Source organism: Parus major, chromosome 7 (assembly GCF_001522545.3).
Source record: "Parus major isolate Abel chromosome 7, Parus_major1.1, whole genome shotgun sequence".
Classification (NCBI taxonomy): Eukaryota; Metazoa; Chordata; class Aves; order Passeriformes; family Paridae; genus Parus; species Parus major.
Genome location: NC_031776.1, coordinates 29,249,693 through 29,270,165, shown reverse-complemented (window position 1 = coordinate 29,270,165; position 20,473 = coordinate 29,249,693). Strand labels below are relative to the sequence as shown.

At 43.3% G+C, this 20,473-nt stretch overlaps 1 protein-coding gene across 1 annotated transcript in view; it reads left to right on the top strand.

Moving 5' to 3' along the window:
- The window catches only part of INSIG2 (insulin induced gene 2), a 32,019-nt gene extending 15,517 nt beyond the window's left edge, over positions 1-16,502 (top strand). Inside the window, exon 7 of the transcript XR_001522851.3 lies at positions 10,069-16,502. The gene's annotated coding sequence lies outside the window, so the exon portion shown is untranslated. The remainder of the gene's footprint in view (positions 1-10,068) is intronic.
- Positions 16,503-20,473: the final 3,971 nt, after the last annotated feature.

Here is a 20,473-nt window from a genome sequence, read left to right as displayed (position 1 = left end):
CAGCTGCACTCCAAAGACATCTCACCTCACTGGCAATGATCACCAGAACATGTTTTGGCTCGTCTGTTTTTCTCTATCCCAGCTGTGCCAGTTGTTTCCTCAGTGACTAGGGATGCCTGGGGTAAGCCTAGCTATGCCACCAGAGAATTTTCATGAGAATACACTTTAGCAACTTCTTGCTTCGTTTGACATGTTCCATTTGAACTCTCTGAGAAACTGCTGGTCTGGCCAAGGGCACTGGTTGGTAATGTTGAGGTAAAGTGAGGGATGTGACTCCACGGTGTTCAGGTAGGGTGAAAAGGTGCCCAGTGCCTGTAAGGACATCAAGTGCATGTGTTAATTACAGGTTCCAACACAGAGCAAAGGTGCCCTGCTCTGCAGAGCATCATCTCTTGTCTTGAGTGGTGAGACATGCCATCGGTGTGCTAAAGAGAGAATAATGTGCTTCCTTCCTCCTCCTTAACTCTCCCTTTGCACAAATACATAGCAGCCTGAGCTAAGGACAGTTAATCCTGCACATGGAGCCAGGACTGTGTGTAGGCTGGGATAGCACTGAAAGACTCCACTGTTTCTTTTTAAAAACAAATGCTTGTTCTGAGCTGCACGTCAAGTGCAATCATTGCTGAATGAACTGACATGCAAAGCCAAGTTCTCAGCCGGACTGGCATAACTCCATCGATTTCAGTGGATATGCAGCATTTCATGCTGGTTGGGAATTTGGCCCACTGTGTTTGAAAGGGATGAAATTGTTTAGACCTTACTACTTATCTGATAGAGATCAAAAAAATTCCTACATTGTGCAACATGTAAGAGCAGCACACCACAGATTCTGCCTTTCCCTCCCCTCTTTCAGCACTGATGAAAACTGTCATCATTCTCTGTGATTTGCAGTGTGCTTTTTCTATGGGATATCAGCTCTTCAGGAGAATCAGATCTGGCAAAGCAGATTAATAATGTTGAAAATACAAAATATTGGCTGCTGATGAGCTTGTTGTCATAGATGCTTGCCACAATCCTGCTTGCTGTTTTTTAGTCTAGTATTTTGCTTGTAGGAAATTCAGCTGAGGCTTTGTGTTGGGCCTGTGCCTGCTTTGATTAAACTGGGGAGACAGAAATAATACTGCTTTGTGTAGCTTCAGACTCCTCTTACCAACCAGTTCTCTCAAATCAGTGTATTAAGCAAAAGTGGTGCTGGAGTAGTGGCTTGAAGATGAATTGAAATATCCTGAAGTCCAGTGGTTTAAGGACACGAATTGATGAGGTGATGTGTCCACTGTGGGGAGGGATAGGTGGTATAAGAGGCATTAGACATGTTTGTAGGTAGTAAGTGTGGAGATGCAGTGTTAAGAAATAATGAAGCTGGTGGAAAAGAAGGTATGTACCTCTTCCTGGAAATGTGCTGGCTTTTTTTTTCCCAGGTTAGTTCTGCAGACTTTGACCATTGTGCTGGTCCAGGGGATGAACTTTGGGACAGTGAAGAGCAGCAAGATGGGGGGGTCACTTGATTAGCTGGCTGGATACGAAAGGGAATTCAGTTTAGATGTCAGGTCAAAATGTCCAGCTCAAAGACAAATATCAGTGGTATTTGTAAAGTACACACACAGGCTTTTTGATTTTTTTTAAAATGCAAATTTACAGAGGAGAGTCACCTTTAAGTACCAAAAGACAAAGAAAGGTATGACAGGTTGCTTTTGCATTCAACCCTTAGTCTTGGTGGCAGTAAACTTGAAGGTGTTGGGGGAATTGGCTTTTCAGACCCGTACATTCAGGGTGCTTTTTTGCACCCCAAGTCCCTGGATTTTCCATGTGTTTTGGGATGTGAAAACCACTGGGTTTCACCACTCTGGATCAGCTCACAGGTAAACGAGGATGGCTGTGTTGCTCTCACAGCCTGTGGCTTGACAGATGTGGTCCCTGAATCTGTTCCCAGGCAATAAAATAAGCTGGAGTGGTTCCCCATCAGTGCAAGGTCAGTGCAAAGGGTTGGCCACTTCTTGTCTGTGGTGTTGCCTCCTCCTGCTTCCCACTACTGTTAGAAGCAGGATGCCAAAGGTGTTCTGCAAGGGAAAGGGACACATTTGCCACCAGAACCCCCCAAACTTTCAGGGAAGTTTTAAATCTATGGGGACAGTAAATGCTTTCTGGCATCTCCCGAGTCAGTTTTTCATGGAATACTTTCACTCTGGTGAACTGTCAGACCCTGAGAGTTTGTGATTTCCGAGGTCACAGTAACTGAGGAAACCCAGAGGGATGTGGTGAGGTTGGTCATGGAGCTGGTACAGGTGATATTAAGGGATGGGACCTAGGAAGGTGCAACACACCCCTGATGTCTCTCTTGTACAGATGCTCTGAGGTGCACGATGACATTTCACTGAGGAAGGACAGAAACAGGCAGCTGCCACTTGTAAAGACAAATCTTTATGGGATTTGATACCCTGCCTAATGCTGACTGATGTTAAAGGGACTTCATGAGTGGGAAACCTTGCTAGAAAAACTGTTCTACTTGAGTCCAGATAAATGGTGGGCAGTATCTGGTGTGTGCAATGAAGATGAACATATGTTCATCACTTTGGTATCTCTTAAATTATTAAGGCCTGTTCATTCTGGTATCTAAATCTCTTGAAGGCTGTATCTCACCATGTCATTGTTTCCCTGAGATGGTTCACAATATTGTTTACCATGAGCACTGTCGTATCTTGTCGTTGATTAAAACAGGAACTTCCAACTTAATCTGACTGTGAGAACAAAGTGGTTTAGATATTAATTTTCCTGTATTTCTTCAGTGTCAGGCTTCTCTCCAACACAATACTATTTTTAATTAATTCAGCTGACCCTTTGTTATGACTTCTAATGTAAAAAAAAAACCTGATAATGCCCAGGCACAACACCTACTTTAAAAAAGAAAAAAAAAAAAAGTGAATTTATTCTGGCAGACCGTTAACGCCTAAAACATATACATTGTAGCATGTACATATATCCTTAGCTTCTGGGATGTCTTCATCATGCTGATATGCCTGAGGTCTGACATGAATTGTTGGATGATGCCACCTCCGTTCCTGGGAGCAGAACATGGATTTTTTAAAGTATGGAGGGTCTGGGTCGTGGTGGGACCTTGAAGGTGGCTTCAAGCAGAAAATGGAGACCTGTCTGCTCTCCTTCTCCCCACTGGTTCAAAGAAACCCACCAAAGCAGTACTCTGAGCCAAGTGGTAATTGTACAGTTTTGATTTACAGTTATCTGAGTGTTGAGGGAAAAAAAATAGTTTCTTTTCAGCGCCGTCTTGTCAAAATGCCAAATGCCGCTTGTTTTTGACATTTTCAGCTACTGTTAAATAATAGTCTTGCTTCTGTCACAGCTAATGTTGACTTGAAGGCAGTTGTGCATTTCTCAACTCAAATGCTAAGCAGACAGGCTTGGGTCTTGACAAATATTTTTCTGGGCTTGCCCAAGGCAAGTAAAAATGAGCTTCTAGTTAATCGTTTGTTTTAAAATTCAAATTGGTGAAATAAGCAATTAAAAAAATGACAATTTTCATCAAAATTTGCAAATTAAACGTCTCTTTGCAGTCAGAGTAGGTTCAAGAAACTGCAATAGATAATTGCTATTTGAAATCAGTGAAGTATCCAGCATTTTAGGGCCATGAGGATTGTGGCTGTTCTGCCTTAGTAAGCCTTGATTGATTTGGTAAATAAGCATTTCAACTTCTCTCTTTAAAATAAATAAGCAATTTTATTGCTTTATTGCTTACCCCTGTATGGGAGGTAAACAAGCTCTTGAGTAGCAGCCCTGTAATATCATGAGCCCAAGTGCCATCTGTCACCGAGATTTCTGTCCCTTTATGCACAATAGCTTCTTATGGCATTAGGTCCATTGTAGGTTAATTGATTAGCAGAGATCCTCCTTTCAGTTGTTCCTGCTTTTCTTCGCTAAAGGACCGTATCTCTCATCTCCATTTCCTTTTCTCTCTCCCATATTAGCATACTAATCACACTGAGCTCCCACTGCTAAAAAACTCTATCCATTTCATACTGGGGGAGGGGAGGAGGAATAAGCCGGCTTTTCCTGGGAGATTTGTGGATGCTGTTTTTCATGACGGTTGGAAGGGAGGAAAAGAAAAGAAGAGGTGGTGGCAGAGGTGAATAATGCACCGCGCGGGCTCTCGTGTGCCACTGAAAGCTGAGCCTATGGCTGCATAAATATTGAACACGTTTGAGAAGCACTATTAAAATAAATATCAAAGGCAGCATTGCTCACACATCTGTTTCTCCTCAAATTTTGCCACAGCGCTCTACATTTGTTTTCTCTCCAGCTGTTAACACCTGTCTTTCTGTCAGTGGTAATAATGCAATGTTAGGTGGGCTACAGAGCTGACAGTGACATGAAAGAATTCGCTATTTTTGATGTAAGAAATTCCTTTTTGGAGTTTAAAAAGGGCTCAGTGAACAAAGATATATCCTTGTGCTAATCCTTCAGAGCAGTGTATTTGAGGGGTTTGTTGTTGTTTTAGGGTGGCTTTTTATCAAACTACACGGAGTTGGGCTTGTATTGCACAGCTGAACTTGAACTAGATGAGACATCCTGCAGTGGGCAGCTACTGCTTGCCTTTGTAGTTATCATTTTATTGCTGACATATATTCAGAAGGTTATGTGTGCATGGTACTCCTCTCTCCATGTGATGCTTGTTATCTAACCTCATCAAAAGTGTATGCTGTGCATTGATTGCTAGCAGAGAACGCACATCCAGCCGTGATGTCTTCTTTATTTACCGCTCAAATGAGCACACTATGCACAGGGCTGCCCGAGAAAGTGCTTTATGCCTTTGCTGTAGCCATCAGCAGAAGGGTCATTGGAAATGCTCTCCTGGCATTGAAGATGATGAGACAGATCCTCAAATAATGTAAACTGAGAGAGCCTATTTACTGTGCCTTTTTCCCTAATGCAGAAGGAAAAGCTGTTTATTCCCTTCAGCCTATAGAAACACATCCTGAGACTTAGGGCGAAAGCACTGATGAACCACACCAGAAATAGCCCAGGTAAGGCACAGGCTCAAGCTCAAGGTTGTTGAGCCTATATTTAGTCCTCATGCCACCTTCTCCTGCAAGGCAGTCAATGGGTGAAGAAGCTCCCATCCACTGTGGGCCTGTGCATTTCCATTCATAATTCCTACCTGTACCATAATCCATAGTCCCAAGGAGAAGAATGTGGGTGAACTTTGCAGCACTAGGTTGTTTTTTCTGCCTGTGTGACACCGAGCTGGCAGACAGGTTTTATCAAGAAATGTCAGGGTGTGACATGGCAGATCGATGTCCCCAGGTCTGGTTTGTCTTTGGTGGTAGGTACAGTGTGTTCAGACACTTCAACAATAAATTCTTCTCCTTCTGAAGGTCCTACATAATGATTTATGGGCATGTTATCCTTTCATTAATAAATTGAATGGGTTGATTTTCAAAAATACGAACTTGCATCAAAATTTGCTACCAGAGAACCCATTCTGAGCATACAGCACAAAGCCCTCAAGGTCAGAAATTACCATCTTTGTTGTTTGTGGGAGGATATGGAAGTATGAACCATGTCATGGCCAGCCTGACCCTGTCAGCCACCACTTGCAGAGCTTCAGAGGCATCAGTCAAGCAGGCAGCTCTGGGGAGGCTCCCCAGGAGCGGCATTCCAGGGAAGGATCCCGGTCCGTGAGCTGGAATGGTTAACGCAGAGGGGCCGCGGCGACTGAGGCTGCCCTTGGCACGGCGGCTGCGCTTCCCCACGGCGACTCCTTGTGCAATGCCTGTTTATTCAGGCTTCATGCAGGGATGAAACATTTGACCCATTGTGCGGGAGCGGGTGGAGGAGAGGAATTTCCCGAAGCGCTCTGTGCTGGCTGCGCTCTTCTGCCATTAAAGCAGCGAGGGGGTCGGGGGGCTCATTGTTTTCCAACAGGAGAGGATTTGGGCCAAGGCTGAGCCCTTCAAAAAAGTCCCACCCCAAAGATCTGCAATAATAGAAAATTGAACCCAACTGTAGCTCCAGCAAAGGGAGATGATGTTATGGCATGAGGCACTCCTACATGTTTTCACTTTGCCATGGGGGCTGCATGTGCTTTGGGGAAAGTTTATTACATGTTTAGTTCATGCTGGAATATTTTCCCCTGCCTGGGGAAAAATTCTGAGGTGCCAAAATCCAGTCACTCTCAAGTCACCTCTCCCATTTTTTAAGTGCTGTTAGTGCTGATGGGTATCCATGCTGTATTGGAGCTCCGGGTATCTCTCAGAAACTCAAATATTGTGCAAATTACAACCAGGATGTTCAGGGAGCAGAATGTCCCTTTCATAACAGATGGCAGCAGCCCACAATGTCCTGTAATGAAAACATAAAATATTACTACTTTTGCATGCTGTGTTTGAGAAGACATGCCAAAGAGTAGTTAGGTTTCATAGGCTCAGAGAAGTTTCTTCAGTAGGAAATAAGTTGTTTGGAAGGTTTGGCTTTGGGAGACTTTTTTTTTGTTGTTATTACCAAATAGATCTGTCTTCAATCTGCAAGTGCAGCAGGTCTCTGAATATGGCATTGTCACAGAGGTAGCCTGGTAAAGGCTTCACTACAGCAAAGCCCAAGAGTTTAAAAGGTCTTATAAACCTGTTTGGGCTGACTGATTTGGCACTGCTTTTAGAGGCCTTTGCCCTGGGAAAGTTGTAGGGTCTGGCTGCTCTTGGGACAGGCGCCTCAAGGAGGAGGCTTGGTCTGGTGTGACTTTAGCTGAGTGCGGTTCCGCTCCCAGATGATAAATGGTGCTGCACATGGAGTGTGCAGAAAAGAGCATCCTTCCTCCTGGAGACAAATTACTTTCTAGTTTCTGCAGGCTGCATGGTTGTGATTTTTCCCCCCGATGTAATCTGTATTGGGTGTAGTGTTACATAATGTGCGATTAAAGACCAGTGATGACTAAGAAGGTAAGTGATCAAATATTTTACCCGACACACATACACACATCATTTATCTCACTTTTCTCACAGAAAAAATTAAACCAGTTTCCTTAGCTGTTAGTCCAAGCAAATGAAAGCCTGGACTTGATTAAGCATTGATCCTTCTGCCTCACTTTCTCCAGGAGATGTTATTCAAATTTTGGGATAACAGCAGTCCTTTGAATGGCTCTCATCAAGCCCCAGTCCATATGGTTTCTTTTGTGGAGCAAAGAAATCAAATCACTTGGGTTATTCTAGAGATTGTAATGTCATGGCAAAGAAGTTCTCATACTTGTTACAGAGGCCTGCTGGCCAAAATATTCTCCCATCCTAGACGGGAAAACTCCTGGTTTATACCATCCTAGCACAGATAATTTTACCCGAATTGCGACTCTGTTAAACTTCCATTCTTCTGAATATGTAAGTCCCAAACAGGCTCCAGTATGAATGATGAGCCATAACAACTGATGAAGCGAGAAGAACATCAGGGTGGATGCCTTAAATGAGAGAAAACAAAGCCTTTTGTGCAAAAATTCTTCACTATAAGATGGCTGCACATCTTCCCATGAGCAGGGATGAGGATACTCTACTCTAGTGTCCTGTTCCCTGAGCTCTCCTGGTACTAACTACTCAACTGTTCTTTGAGTTATTTGGGAAAGAGTAAATTAGTACGACATCAACTTATTTCAACATCAGCACCTAAATCTGAAGAGCTTCTTCTCAGTGGGACGTTCCCAGGGTTGGCCACATATCCTGAAGTTTCTTCCTCTCTGTACCTTGCCAAAGTCTTTGTAAAACTAGCCTCAAATCCAGCAATTTTCCAACAGGATGACTGCAGCACAGCTGCTGTCCCAGCTCTTCCATAGTCCTGGGCTGTGCAGCAGCTTCTTCACACAGAGGAGAAACCTTAGCCAAGCAGCAGGGCACTTAACAGGAGCCTCACATCTGATATGTTCATTTTTTTAAGTGCAATGAATCATACATTTCCAGCCAAATTCAGAGCGTTCAGTTTGCTCATCACAAAAGCCACCAGCACAGCTGTCAACTGTCCCCCCCTGCCTCGTTTGATGGGAAGGGCTGTAAATAACCCCATAGCCAAATTCTGGGTGAACAGCGTGGGTGTAAGGCACTACAACCCTGCTGCAAACCCCACTGTGCCAAGGAGGGAGCCCAACATGCAACAGGACAGGACTTTTAATGTCTGTGCAGTAACAAATGGATTAGAGATGGAGTCAGGCCATGGATGCTGAATAGGAATTGAAAAATTTCCAGAGTTTGAGGGTATTTGTATTAGTTCAAACATTCAAAACTTTCCAAAACATTAATTGTCTGTATTTTTTGAACTTCTCTGGCATGTACCACAAGAGAGTGTGCGATGAAATTTTTTTTTCCAGGCTTTGCAACATGTCCCCTCTCACAGCTGTCCTCTGTCCTTTCCCTTCACAAGGCTGGCACTGGGATCGTGGCATGCTGGCAGTGTTTGGTGAGCAGGCAGCCCTCGGGTTACAGAGGTGCTCAACCTCCGTGTTTTTGCTCCACTGAAGCTTCTCTCCGTTTGGGCTGAAATATGAAGTGTTAAAAACTGCTGTTTCCCTCCTTCCAGTTGCATTCCTGAGGGAAATTCTGGATGGTGGCCAAACCCAATGGAAGGCAGGGACGCTGTAGCAGAGCGGTGCAGCTGAGGCAGCGGGAGCAGCCTGTGCTGGGAATGCCTGCAGCTGCCAGGGGATCATGGTGCTGGCTGGCCATGGAGAGGAGCAGTAGCACCATTTCCTCTGCCCTCACCACCCGCTTCTGTGCCTCTTTTTTTTTCTCTCTGTCATCCAGAGTCAAATCATGGGATCACAGCTCTCAGGCTCCTGGGGAGAAGGAATCAACACTCCTGGTCTTGTGCTAGGGAATGGCAGGAAAAGGCAGCCAGAGGGAGCAGAAGGCAGGAAAATGTGTCCTCCCCGCCTTGACCGCAGGCATCCGGGGCACAGATCCTCTTTCCCTTGCATGTCTCCTCACTTCCACTAGAAAACGTGACCCAGTGGTAGCATACCCTGCTTTGGGGCTGAAATGCTCCTGGAAGGGAGGAGCACTTTCCACTTACTTATACCAAGAATTTATGTTGGGGGGCAAGGGAGAAGGGAAACTTAATTATAAATATGGACATAGAAAGATCAGGAAGCAACAAATAGCAGTGGTGGAAGACTGAAATGCAGGGGCTGGAATGTTCATAGCCAAAGGTACACACAAAAATACACTTCGGAGATCAGACCTTTGACAAGCTTGAACTGTGTGTTAAACAAAAACCAGAAAAGGTCACAGAGACATTAGTGAAAAGGTATTAGTCAAGCAGACGTCCTTGTGTGGAGGTGGCAGAGCCTGCAGGGTGTCAGCTCAGACAAGCACTGTCTGTCCCTCCTGTAAAGGGAGTCTCACTCCCTCTTTTGGGGGTCTGTCAGTACCAAAGGCACTTTGGGGCAGGTGAGGGTTCTGAGCTGTGAGCAGGGCCCATGTCCAGCTCCTGCTCTGCTGTGCTTGCAGCCTCATGCTGAGTGAGCTGTTGTCATTCTGGAGGGGATTCATCTGCTGTAACTCATGTGCCTCACGCTCCACGGGCCAGCCCTGCCCTCCACTGCAGATGTGGGGAACCAGGCATCCTCCCTCCCTGCCAGCCCCACACCCATGCCATCTGCCCAGAGAGTCCCACCTGGCACTGGAGACTGATGTTTCAGCTGCTCATCTTCACCCTCTGGGCATTAATTCCTCCACATATGCATTGGCAAGCTGTGCCTCGTTCCAAGAGCTTCTGGGAGGGGTAATTCAGGAACAGAGGGGAAAGGCTTTATGGTCTCCAGTGCAAATTACCACTCCTAAGAGAAACAACATGCCCAGATTCTGAGATAAGTGATGGTATTGCTAATCAGAAAATGGAAGTAATGAGTCTGGATGTAGTTGGGCTCCACTGGTACTATCTGGAATAACATGGAATGTTTTAACCTGGAAGGATGTTGCTAGGGCTGTGCCAGAAAGAATCTTAGTACAGATGTGGGTGAAATTTAATCAAAGTATTTTAGGGTTGAAAATCATTCTGCTGTTTTCTTTCTCATTTGTGTTTTAATAGAGCCATTTTTCCCTGGAACCAGGCCATCAGTTCTGTCTCCTGAAGCTACTCTGAGCCAGATTCTGCTTGGGGCACACGTGAGATGCCATGAGAAACCCTGCTCCAGCCACTGTGCTTTGTGGTACTGAGGCACAACACTCCTTTCAGCAGCTGTGCTGAGGAAAACTTCTTGGAGAGGTTTCTCCTTTTTTTCCACATGGGAGTGTTTTCCCTGTACCATCTCCAAGAAAGGTCTGCTCTGACTTTGGCTCTGCCTTTCCTCAAATATGCAATACATCACCTGCTCCACTGTGTTCTGTTCACAAAATGGGCAATTTTCTTTGCTTTTCTGGTGGAAATATCTACCTGCATCTGATGAACATGGATGAGATTTTCAACTTTGGACACTTCAATGCTGCAGAGCCAGTGCTTGAGCTCTCAGAGGCAGCAAGTTGTGACCTGTCCACAGGGAAAATCCCTTCAACACAGGATGCTCCATCTAAAGGAGCGGGCATGTGTAACTTGAGGGAACAAAATCTCTCTGACACCTTCCAGTGGGGTCTCAATCCTGAAGTGGGCTGGGAGCAAACAATGAACTTTTGAGGGCTTATAAACTTTAAAAAAAAAATACAGGCAGTGCATTGCATTTTTTTGTGGTAAATTTGCAGCCTTGGCTCTTTCAAGAAGTTCAGGTTTTTCCCTCAGACTACATGCCAAAAAGCAATGACTATGGAATTTAAACCACTTTTATCTCATTGATGCAGTGTGTTATTTTATGTATCTGAATTATTCCAAGATAACAACAAGCCTAGGTTTTACTATAGTTTGTCATAATAACAAATGCAATTTTGAACAAGTTTATTTCTCTAAAAAATACATCTAATTTAAATGAAAACTATATTTACAATCCAACTGGAACTATAGTTCCAGATGCTGTGGAATCCAACTCATTTCTAAAGCAAAGAACTCCTAGGGATTAGTTTTTTTCATCACTAATAAATTTTAGCTTATTTTCAGTTTAAATGTGTTTAGCCTGAGCTTGCAGCTACTAGATCCTTCTGTACCTCAGCCTGTTGGCTTAAAGAGCCCTCTGCTGTCAGAATTACTTCTCCTGATATTATGTGGAGATGATAACAAAATTATTGCTGAATTTTCATTCTACTGAATTGCATAGGCTGATCTTTGCACTATGAAGCAGGTTTTTCCAAATGCTGAATCATTCCCTTGGCTTTTTTTTTTTTTTGGAATCAGTTTCAGGCTGCCCATGTCTTTGCTGGTCTTGGCAGGCAGGACCCCTGGCTCCTCTCTGGGAAGGGACAGGAGGAGGGGGATGGTAGTGGTGGGACAGCAACTCCAGCACTGCTGGATTTCACTGGACATAAAAATGGATGTCAGTCTTGCCATTTCTTTAAGTGTAATTTTTATTTCCATAGTTACCATTTGGGCATTTTGCTGAAAGTAGAGGCTGAAAAATTTTCAGCTGAAGCAACTTCCTTGTAGCCTAAAATGTCCCAATCTCTCCTTGGTTATGTGAGGCCAAAGCACTGCCCAGCAGGACTGTAGCTAATGAAAATTTAATTTGAAAATTAGTGGTGAAGGAAAAAAGGTGTTCTGAAGCATCAGGAATCTTTTCAGATTAAAACTTCTGTTCTCCTTTTTAACAGAAGGATGGAAATTGGTGGAATGTGAATTCATGGCATATGTTTCCTATCATATAATCACTGTGAGAAATATAAAAAAAGGGAAAGTCATTTATTGTGGGACCTTAGAAAACACTTCTGGAGCTCTTTTAATATTTCCTGCAGTAATTACACATCATGCACATAGTATGAAATCTGTCAAGTAATCAGAATAAAGCTTAGCTTTAATTCCCAACTGGCTCAGGGGACTGCTATGAAGCTTGGCCTTGGGATTTGAGGTGCAACCTCCTCAGGGGTACGAGGGACCACCTGAATCAAGAGGGGTCTCAACTCCAGTGGTCTGAAACCAGAGCCCATAAGTACAGGAAAGGCAGATTCCCCAGAAATGTGCTCTGTGACCCACACGTGCCCTGTGGGTAATGTGGGGTGTGCAGATTATTTGAGGTGAGTTTGAAAGAGTTCAGAGTAGTTCCATGCTGTGTGTGACATCCACCAGTCAGGGTTTCCATTGTGCCTGTAGGAACCCTTGCCTTCCAAACCTGCTGGTTCAGCCTCTGGCACAGAGCCCTCCATCACCACTACCCAGTGTCCACCTGACACAGGCACCTGAACTGTCCAGCTAAATGTTATAATTCATCTCACCTGGATGGACTAAATTGAACTGGAATAGCACCAGAAAACTCAGAAAATTAGAAAATGCTGGGAGCCAGCTAAAAGCTCAATAACTTCTAGAAGAATTTCTTTCTATAGTTTTTTGGTTTTTTTTTTATTTTAACACCCGAGAAACTTTTGCATTTATGTTAGGGTTAGCCAAGGCATATCTGAACTGTAAAACTTTAATATTTTCATGTCAAAAATGATTTTGCTGAAGTTAACTTTCCCCATACTTTGACTTATCAGTTTCAGTCGTGGTGGTGTGCATTTCAGTTGAAGTTTTATTACATTATGTTGGCAGCACATTATGTTTTTTACACATGGATTTGATTGAGAAATGAAACTGGAATAAGAATGAGGTAGCAGCAGCATCTGCTGGGAGACGCAGCTAGTGCTGGTGTCAATCAATCTGATTGATTAAATATGGTGGCACACATTTTATTAAAACAAAATGCTCTCCCTGAAGAAGACTATTATGCCAGTATAATACACAGCTTTCCTAAAGAACATTACAAAAGAGGTGGTCTGTTTGTGACACACAATGCTTGTAAATAACTGGAAGGAACTGAAGAGTTCAGATTACGTGGGGCTGCTCATGGAAACAGCTATTTTATTGCTTTGGCATGTGGTAGCTGGTATTGTTGCATTGGTGAGATCAGCAGCGCTGATGGAAGTTGAATTATTGTGTGGGACCACAAAGGGTTTTACGCACTCGCTGACGCTCTTGAACAGGTCTGAGGCTTTAAAGTGTGTGGTGGCTTGAGACCAGGCTGCACCACAGGGCTGGAGACAGAGGCACTGCCTGCCCACCCCACGCTCCAGCATGCTGGAATTCATTTCCAGGCATCCTCCTCTTTGCAAGGACGGGTGTTCACAGTGCCAGCCTGACAAGCAAACTCCTCTGGCAATGGGCAGACACCAAAGGCACGATTCCCCGCCCTCCCAGGTGCACACATCCCCACCTTGCCTTCCTCTTGCAGCAGCAAACAGGACCTGCAGCCCCTGCACCCCAAAATACAGCTGGTGGCAAAAGAAACAATTTTGTGGTGCCTTCTCTCTGTCCCCAGAGGAAGGTCAAGAGGAACAATGACTCATATTCCTTGAGATGTGCTTGGAGGCTGTAGTGGTGGAAAATTTAGGACACAATAAATCCTTACAGTGTTTCCTATCCACCTAAAATTATGGCTTCTGCTGGTTAATTTAAAGAATCTAGTAGTTTTCCACTAGATTCACTTGGGCTGAGGTTTCACCTACTTCCACCTATATGCTCCACATTAAGATGAATTATGAAAATTATTAACCAATGTCAATCATTTACTCACTTTCCTCCAAATGTAAGTATTCATAATTTAACATAGGTTTCTGCTTGCTACATTCATCCTCACTAAATGTATCCAAATAATATTTGGTTTGGTAAACAATATAAATATAAACATCTGCACAAGAGAAGAGTGCTACACCCTACTCTTCATGTGTGATGTCTCTGGCATCAAATAAGTGTGGGTTGTACATGGCACTGCAGGAATAGAAATGCATATAACAGCACAGGGGAGAAGCAGAGAAGACATCAGGTTTTGGTTCACTCCATTTTCATTGTTATTGCTGGGTGGTGCCTCCTGTGTATCAGTTCTTCTAGTTAGAGTGCAATTCCTTGTCCTCATGGTAACTCCTGTGGATCTCCTCACCGAGTTTCAGAGCAATTCCTCATCCTGTTTTATTCCTTTAGGAGGAAGCAGCCTGCTCTCTCTGCCCTGATGTCCAGGTACCCTCAAACCCACAAGCTGCTTCCCAAGCACTGACTGCTCTTTGGCCATCAAATTCAGGGAAATATTTTAGTGGGTGCTAGATTTGAAACCAAGCTCAGCAGAGAATCTCAGCATATTTAATGTGATGACTTCAAAACAACCTGAATTGGCTTAGACAACATCTCTGTTGAATTTTTAATGGCAGATTCAGAACTATTTTTAAGATCCTCCTGTTATTTCTCCTGAGAGACCTTTTCTTACCAATCTAAGTAGAAAATAATAATGAGGGGGAAAAAACCCTTGCTAGGCAACCTCTTCAATATGCAGATAGTTTCTGCAGTGACACTTTTGCTGAGGCTAATCTTTCAGGATTGAGATATTTTCAGAAACATCCATTTGTGGGTTTTGTTGGTTTTTTTTTTTCACTCAGAAAGACACAGCTTTGTATACAAATCTTTTCTTCACCCACAGCCACTTATTTGGTGGTTTTGAGGCTTGCTAACAACTTTTTGCATGAAAAGACATTGCTGTTGTACTTTGTAGACCTTGGGAATGTAGCTAATGATGATATTTGTAGTTTTGCCTCCAGCCTTCATTTCATCATGGAGCTCATTGGCTTTCTTAAAAGTTCAGTACCACCTGCATTGTCTTAACTTACAAACTTATCCCAGTGCAGAATTTCTCTGAAGAGCATCAGGGCTCTGATCTTACCATCTTACAGTGGGAAATGGTGTGTTTTTGAATATCCAAAAGTGTCACTGAGGTCATTCTGAGCACATCAGTCTTTGGCAGGTGACTCTCCCATTTTTTCTTCCAAGTTAGTTTCCTTTCATCCCCATTAATCTTCTGTGCTCCCCACCTTTGCAGGAGCTTCTCCATTTAGTTTCCTTGCTGCTTGGATGCCCCTGGGCTGGGAGACTTTCTGGTTTGTGGTGCTTTTATTGTCATCCTGATGGAGAAACCCAAAGGCAACATAATCTCTGGATTTATGGTTAATGTGCAAAGACAGGACAGTGATGTGGGCTTGGGGGAAAAGCCTCAGGTTTGCTGTACAAGCAGAGGAGAGGATGGTCACTTCAGACTTCAGTAAGCATCTGAATTAAAGCAAATGCAGTGACACCGCCCCTTTTGATATTCCCCGACAGTGCAAAAATGAAGATTGACATAAGAATTTGATTTCATGCTAAAATGCCAGACTGCACAGCAGTTCAAGAGCACTGAGTATCCTGTGCAGGTGTAACTTGCAGCAAGCCCCAGGAGCAGCCTGGGCAGCAGAAATCACTTCAGCCATAATGGTTAAATAGCTGAGAAACATGCATCAATTTTTAAGTAGCATAGAGTGAAATGTAACACCTCCTAAAACATTCAAGAGCAGACTAAACATTGCTGAAGGAGTGAAAATAACATGAAACGTTATCAAGCCTTTTCTTTAAATCTTCATGAGTCTGCCAGTTTTACTACAGAGGTTCATAGTTACAATTGTTAACTCAAAATGCTTGTTAATAACAACTGAAGTGCATAATAGGACTTTGATCCATATTTTGAAATAGCTGCAAATGCTGGCATGGAAAGACTTTAACTTCCTGCTGGCTATGATTACCCCTAAGAGAAATGTTTTGTAGAGTGGCTCTATGAGATTTTAATCTCCTGATAACTACTGAAAGTTAATAAAATATATAAAAACTGAACTAAAATGCAGTGCTTATGCTTTCACACAGGACAAGGCACTGATCTGTGTTAGCTAAAGTAGGTAACATCTGCTCTGGGGATCCTGACCAGAGACACAGCATCAAACTGGGACCTACTGACTTCTGCACAGTCAGGATTTTGCATATTATGAGCTGGATAAAGCCCATGTTAAGTGTAAACATTTATAGAACTATTAAGCAGTTCAGTGCTCGATCACCACCACATCTCAAGTGCTTTTGCTGGGCACAATGGATACCAGCTTCTCTTTTTTCTTCTTAAGACTCAAAAGCCATTTCTTGATAAGGAAAATGCCCTTGAGCAATGCAGTAGGAGGGAAGACCAGCTGGAGCTCTGCTTTGTAGGTAGTTATATTTTGGAATCCTAAATAGCTGTTTGCCTATGTCTATATTCATTAGACAGGGATTTAAAGCAAAAAGTACACCATTCATTATTGTTACTGCAGCACAGACCTCCACAGCCAGCTCTATCAAATAATGCAAACCCAGTGAACAAACAACCAACATAATTTACTGTCAGCTTCTGTAAAAACCTGAAAAAAAAATCTCCACAGTCCAAAATATTGTGGGTGGTTTTAACAACATTGTCCACAGTGCATGAAATGCAATATTTTGGGGGTAGTAATTGCCGTTATTTAAACCTCAGAAAGCCACAGATTTATATTTGTTCGGTTTCCTCTTAAGCTGGATAATAAATCTGTACAGCCTTTTCTGGGCTTTTTTTTGTGTGTCTTTTTTATTTTTTTTTAAGAAAGACTTCTGATTATAATATCTGCCTGTATCAGGTTATGGGTTTTTGGGTTTGATTTTGTTGTTGTGGGGTTTTTTTGGGGGGGGGGAGGGTTGTTTTTTTGTTTTTTGTTTTTAGAAATCACAAAAAAGATTTTAACTGCTGGGTTCTATATGGAGCAAATTCTGCCCTCAGACACCCCATATGTACCGAAGACAGCACCAGAGATACATATGCAGAAACCAGCAGTCAATTTTGACTAAGAAGATAATACACCAACTGTGTATTAAGTTTAATGTAGATTAATGCGAGTTGCTTTCCTTTGCATGTATGTACCCAGGTACAAATAATTAAGATTAATTCCACTGGATATAATGGCCTTCACTGTGCACAGTGCCATAAAATTCTTCTTTAATAGCTGTTAATTGGATGTATTTACTTAGATGGTGAAGTCCTGATTAGTCTTGTTACCCTACAACCCCTTCCCCCTCCCTTTGCTCACTTTTGTGCTTAGGAAAAGATTTATAATAAGGGAATCACAGCTATGCAGTTTATTAGCAACAAAATCAATACCTGTATCTGTTTACACATATTAGAGATTCAGCCAAAGAGGGGTGCTCTGCGTAATATTTGAAGAGTAAAGATGATGCATGTTTTCATTTTTGATTCTTTTCCCCATGCAATGTCTTTACTGGTGATAACTCAGATTTCTTACTTGATTTCTTTTTTTTTAATCTTTTCTTTCTATGCTTCTGCACCAAACCTGAGAAATTTCTCAGCGGTAGCAGGAGGAGCTCGGTACGTTCAGCAACTTCCAGCTCCAGGACATTAGGCAGCTGCCTGAATTTAGGAACTGCTTCCATACAGTGATACCATGTGGTTTTTTTTCTGGAAAACAGTCAGTAATTATTTTGGCATTTCTTTTCTCTGAAATACATTAATCCTAAGCGTAAAGGACAGGACCTTCCATGTGTGCAAATCAGAACATCTACACTGAAATCTAGGTGGATATTTGATTTGTGCTGAAGTTCTGGCCCTAGCTTTTTAACCAGCTTGTTTTTAACAATGATGCTTTTCATTTTTTATCTCCCAGGAGCACAGCTCTGTTTATGGAATTAGCAAGTGATGAAGGCAGAAGTTGAAGGTCCAGCTGCAGCCAAGGCCTGTGTCTCAGAGCTGGGCTCCTGGGCACAGCTCCCCCACTCTCACCCTTGCTCTGATGCATGTGGAGCCATGGGCAGTTTTCCTGGGACACCAGCCCATGTGTAGCCAGGCAATCTTTTCTGCCTGGAGCCATTTCATGTACCCGGGTCCAGCCACCCAGGAGCTGTGACAAAGCCAGGCCTGGCCCCTCCTGCGCCCCTCCATCTTCACTACGGATTCACTCCAATGACTCAGCCTTACTAACACAAATCATCTGTACCATTTTATCACTAATATTCTGGTTTCTTTACTCACACGAGCATGAACTCATCAGATTACCCTGTTCCCTTCTCACTGAGGAGAGCAGGGCTCTTCCCTTCTCCGCCTGCCCCTTCCCATCTGCCTGGAGCTGCTCGACGCTGCTGGGACACAGCCACACGCTTTGAGGTGTAGGCTCTCTAACAAATACGTTCTCCCTCCAGGAACACTTGCATTCAATGTCTGTGGGGTCTGGTCTGCTGCCAGGAAAGCTTTGGTGGGACCTGCCTTCCTCCTCCTCCTCCTCCTCCTCCTCCTCTGCCCTGTGTTCAGTGAGTCAGCGCACTCCAGCAGACAAATGAGATTCCTAAAAATGAACGGGTTGTAAATGAGCAACCTGATTAAAAATTACTGCATCAAGTGCTCCACGGAGGACAGGCTAGCACTGATACTTGCATGAATCACTGCTATTTATGCCCTTTAATTAGGAAAATTGCAGCACAATGCAGATTTTAGATGTCTTCTGACAGATCCTCAGGGCTCCCTCTGATTTTATCTCTGCATCCAAGCCTGCTGCTTATATTATTTGGATCTCTTACTGCAGCCAGGGGAAGTCCAGATAGGGCCAATTCCTAAAGTGTTTAAATCTGAAGAAGCTCCATCTTGATGCCAAATTATAGCATCGTCTGAGGATCTGATTGAACGATTTGGAGTCTGAAAGAGCAGGCCTTTTATGAGATTAATAATCTATGGAACATTAATATGTAATTCTCTCCCCTCCTCCAAAAAGGAAGAAGTCTGCATAATAATGGCAATTATAAGAAAAGGAAAAAATAAAAGGAAAAAAAAAGGAAAAAATATGGTCATTTATTTGGAACCACTTAAATGTGCTTTGAAATTATACATTTATTGTCTGTATAAAATGAACAATTCAGAAAAAGCTGGGTGCATATCAGGAGAGGCAATTAAGAAGGTGTTTATTTTACTGAGAACTCACCATTTCAATTTCAGGAACAGAGCTCTATCACTGAGTTTGCAGTTGTTTTATTCATGTTTTTAATTACAGCTCATTCCCAAACTTGGCTGTATCTGCCCTAGGCAAGGCTGTATTTCCAAGCACTTCTGCCTCAAATCCCCTCTGGCAAGGGAAGGGTTAAAACCAATATTTGTAGATAAAGAGGTAAACATATTTACATTCAGTTTTTCACACTTTATGCATATGTCATGCAGTGAATAGTTTTAGAGGTATGTTTGTACTATCTCTCCAGAATTTTTACAGTCTGCAGGACACAAAATCTCTATAAAGTGACTTATTGAAATAGAAGCAGATTGGTAAAACCGTTTCTCTCTTATGAACTGTGAAGAATGATCCTCTAAATGAAATCAGGAAGGAACTGGACAGAATCTTGTTTAATGGTGTGACAAAATGAATCACAACTATTCCAAGCATCCATCACTGCTAAAAGGGGACCACAAATGATCTGTGAACTACTATATATTGATTACTCATGTACTACAAGTGTCGGATTTAATGTTCACACACCATGGAAAGGCGGCAGGGACAGATGGTGCCTTAACTCTTCTTTGATAGATTTTAATGGTGAAATATTGATTTCTATCTGGCCAAGGCCTGTTGTTAGGGGCCAAAGTCATTTGTTGGGTATAGCTGGACACCCAGTCTGCTAGGGGTAATCAATCATTTTTGGCAAGGCAGGTGAAATTCTGAAGAGAAGCACCTTGGGTTCCCAAACTGTATCGAGATGAGGCTGAGACCAACATTTGCGCATGCACGCCCCCTCCTCCCCCACGCGCGCATACAAAAAGACTCCATGAAATTGTGCTTGTAAAGAATTATTAATGATAAGACATGTTTACTGAGGAGAGTCACAGCGAATCACAGCTGACATGAAATAGTCTGGGAGCCTCGGAGAGAAAATGAGCTTCTCGCTAAAAGGGACTATATTTTATTTAAACATCCGTCTAGGGCTGAAAACTCAGGTAATCTGTTGTGTTACAAGCCACTGGCTGTTCTTGCCATCCAGAGAGATAACAGTGAGGAGCTAATAGGAACACATCAATCACAATCAGGCTGCAATTCCACCGGTGTCTCCTCTTCCCAGCTCCTTTTTAAGCTCCTTAATAACGATGATAACATAGTTCTGGGCTTGTGAGAGGGTTTCTTCCCTTTGAGGGTCATATTCATAAAGCGAATGGCTTGCAAAGTCAGCATCTCACTCCTATGGAAAGGCGGGGGCTGAGCAGAGGGAAGGGGTTTGCAGGTGGGAGGGGTAGGAGGGCAGGAGGGGGTGGATTTCCCCTGGCAAAAAATCCGTGGATGCTCCTCTTTCCCCTGACGAGCCTTCCCATGAGAGGATTCCTGTTCAGAAGCAGGCAGGAAAGGGTAGGCTCTGCCCAGATGTGCCCCAGATGTGGAAACCAGTTGAGGCTGATTTTTCGTTTAGATTATCTTGCTTACCTAATGATTTTTGCTTCACTGCTCAGCTCGATTGTGTTCACTAGGACGGCAGGCTATTAAAATGTCAAGGTGCA